The sequence below is a fragment of the Hemiscyllium ocellatum genome, unplaced genomic scaffold (genome assembly GCF_020745735.1).
Source record: "Hemiscyllium ocellatum isolate sHemOce1 unplaced genomic scaffold, sHemOce1.pat.X.cur. scaffold_97_pat_ctg1, whole genome shotgun sequence".
NCBI classification, from domain to species: Eukaryota; Metazoa; Chordata; class Chondrichthyes; order Orectolobiformes; family Hemiscylliidae; genus Hemiscyllium; species Hemiscyllium ocellatum.
The window spans coordinates 1,474,617-1,478,490 of NW_026869338.1; positions in this window are offsets into that span (position 1 = coordinate 1,474,617).

Consider the following 3,874-nt stretch of genomic DNA (forward strand, 5'->3'; position numbering starts at 1 on the left):
ACAGAAGACAGCGAGTGGTAGTGGAAGGAAAATACTCTGCCTGGAAGTCAGTGGTGAGTGGTGTTCCACAGGGCTCTGTCCTTGGGCCTCTACTCTTTGTAATTTTATTTAATGATTTGAATGAGGGGATTGAAGCAAGTTTACAGATGACACGAAGGTTGGAGGTGTTATTGACAGTGTAGAGGGCTGTTGTAGGCTGCAGCGGGACATTGACAGGATGCAGAGATGGGCTGAGAGGTGGCAGATGGAGTTCAACCTGGATAAATGCGAGGTGATGCATTTTGGAAGGTCGAATTTGAAAGCTGAGTACAGGATTAAGGATAGGATTCTTGACAGTGTGGAGGAACAGAGAGATCTTGGTGTGCAGGTACATACATCTCTTAAAATGGCCACCCAAGTGGACAAGGTTGTTAAGAAAGCACATGGTGTTTTGGCTTTCATTAACAGTGGGATTGAGTTTAAGAGTCGTGAGATCTTGTTGCAGCTCTATGAAACATTGCTTCGATTGCACTTGGAATACTGCGTCCATTTCTGGTCACCCGATTGTAGGAAAGATGTGGATGCTTTGGAGAGGGTTCAGAGGAGGTTTACCAGGATGCTGCCTGGACTGGAGGGCTTCTCTTCTGAGGAGAGGTTGACAGAGCTCGGACTTCTTTCATTGCAGAAAAGGAGGAGGAGAGGGGACCTAATTGAGGTATTCAAGATTGAGAGGCATAGATAGTGTTGATAGCCAGAGACTATTTCCCAGGGCAGAAATGGCTAACACGAGGGGTCATAGTTTTAAGCTGGATGGAGGAAAGTATAGAGGGGATGTCAGAGGCGGGTTCTTTACACACAGAGTTGTGAGAGCATGGAATGCATTGCCACAGCAGCAGCTGTGGAAGCAGGGTCATTGGGGACATTTAAGAGACTGCTGGACATGCATATGGTCACAGAAATGTGAGGGTGCTTACATGAGGATCAATGGTCGGCACAACATGGTGGGCTGAAGGACCTGTTCTGTGCTGGACTGTTCTATGTTCCATGTTCTATGTATTCTGAATACATTAAACATTTTATTTTTTAATGATGCAGGGCCATATAAACATATCTTCAAATTGACCGAGACCATTTTCTGCTCAGGGTATGGCTCTGTGTATGACAGCAGCAATGATGCACCGACATGGAACAGGGAATGTGATGGAGACCTAGTTTGGACAATGTACAAGGAGACCTCACATGGTCCAGTTTGGGAGAGAATGACATTATTGTGTGATTCAACTCAGAGAGGGAGACAATGTCACCTGCCTGAGAAGAAACAGCCTATTGCACTCTCTCTCCTTCATTATTCCCCATCACAGTAACGTGCACGAGCTAAAACAAAACTCTACTGTCATCATTACCATTCTTATTTTTATAGAATCCTGCAGTGTGGAAACAAGCCCTTCGGCCCAACAAGTCCATACTAACCCTCCAATCAGTAACCTTCCCATGCCCTTACAGTAACCACTGACTAGTGCACCTAAAGTAGAAATCGCTGAACACTATGGACTATTTGACCAATCCACTTGAATTATACAGCTTTGGGCTGTGGGAGGAAACGGGAGCACCCATCAGAAACTCACGCAGACAACGGGAGAAGATGCAAACTCCACGCAGATAGTCGCCCGAGGCTGGAATTGAACTCATGCCCTTGATGCTGTGATGGAACAGTGTGAACTACTGAGCCACTGTGCTAACCTGGACCCTCCTGCCAGCCTAATGCAAAGGGAATTCAGCCAAATCCGACCCTCCCAGGATAAAATCCCATTGCTAGCGGCTGTGTGAGTACAATATCTTCAGAAGCAGAATAACATATTGGACAATCTCTCAATTTTTCCTTTTGTCATTAGTTACACTAATATTTTGACCACGTTGCAGAGATTTTGTTTATTTTAAGGGCGGCATGGTGGCAGTGGTTAGCACTGCTGTCTCACAGCGCCAGAGACCCGGGTTCAATTCCCGCCTCAGGCGACTGACTGTGTGGAGTTTGCACATTCTCCCCGTGTCTGCGTGGGATTCCTCCCACAATCCAAAAATGTGCAGGTTAGGTGAATTGACCATGCTAAATTGCCCGTAGTGTAAGGTGCCAGGGTAAGTGCAGAGGAATGGGTCTGGGTGGGTTGCGCTTTGATGGGTCGGTGTGGACTTGTTGGGCCAAAGGGCCTGTTTCCACACTGTAAGTAATCTAATCTACTTTGTGTGTGTGTGTGTGTGTGTGTGTGTGTGTGTGTCAGTGTATTTAGAACGGGAAATAACGGTTCTTTATTTGCAATACCCAAACAGTTTGTCATTCATCTTTCCATCATAGTTGGAGTAACATTGCTCTGGATCATAAACGTGCTATTTGAGCAGATTAACGATACTAGCCTGACTTGTTCCTAAAACTGACCCTGACCCAGTCTGAGACCGATATCATCGGCTATATCACCGACCTGGTTACATTTAACATTTGTTGTGAGCAGTGGAGGAGTGGGACTAGAAAAGGAAACAGTGACCCAAAAAGCCGGGGAACTATAGACCGGTGAGCCTGATGTCAGTGGTGGGTAAGTTGTTGGAGGGGATTCTGAGGGATAGCATTTACATACATTTGGGAAGGTAAGGACTGATCGGGGTAGACAACGTGGCTTTCTGCATGGGAAATCATGTCTCATTAATTTTATTGAGTTTTATGAAGAGGTGACAAAGAAGATTGATGAAGGCAGTTGGGTAGACATTGTCTATATGGACCTCAGCAAGGTGTTCATAACATTCCGATTGGTAGGCAGATCAGTAAGGTTCGGTCACATGGGGATACAGAAGAAGCTAGTCACAATTGTCTTGAAGGAAGAGGGGTATTTTTCAGACTGGAGGCTTGTGAGCAGCAGTGTGCTGTAAGAATCAGGACTGAGTTCACAACATTTCATCATTTATGTCAAGGATTTAGATGTGGATTTTGGAGCCATAGTTAGTAAGGTTACAGACGACATCAGAAAGGTGGTGTAGGAGATTATCTCAGAGTACAACAAGACCACAAATAGATGGGACAAAGGGGCAAGGACTGACAGATGAAGTTTAATTTAGATAAATACGAGGTTACACATTTTGGGAAGGCAAATCAGGGCAGAAATTATACACTTAATGGTAAGGGCCTGGTGAGTGTTGTGAAATAAATGGACATAGGGCTGTAGGTAGATTGTTCCTTGAAAGTGGAGTCTAATGCAGACAGTGCGGTGCAGAACACATTTGGCACATTTGCCTTAATCAGTCAGAACATTGAGTATAGGAGTTGTGGTGGTATGTTGTATCTGTACAGGATGTTGGTGAGGCCACTTTAAGAATACTGTGTACAATTCAGTTGTCTGCAGAAAAGATTTACACGGATGTCCCAGGACTGGAGGTTTGAGCTTCAGGGAGAGGTTGATTAGTTTGAGGTGTTTCCCCCTGGAGTGTTATTCTAAACAGCCATGTTCTGCTCCCCAGGATCCCAGAACAGGAAAGCATAGGTTGAAGGGGAGAGGACGAATAGTTTAGAAGGGACCTGAAGTTAAATGTTTCATACAAAATGGTGTGTGCACAGAAAGTGCTGTCAGAGGAAGTAGTGAAGGCGGTTACAATCGCACATTTAAAGACTATCTGAAAGAGGAGGGATATTGGCCAAATGCTGGCAAATGGGACTGGATCAGATTTGATATCTGATCGGAGTGAACAGATTGGACTAACGGGTCTGTTTCCGTTCTGCATGACTCTGATTCTGTCAGAGGAATGACGAAAATTCTGAAAGTACATTTCAAATCCGAATCCTCTTCACTGGACGTTTACTTGGGACATAGAACATAGAAAAATATAGCGCAGTACATGTCCTTCGGCCCTCGAT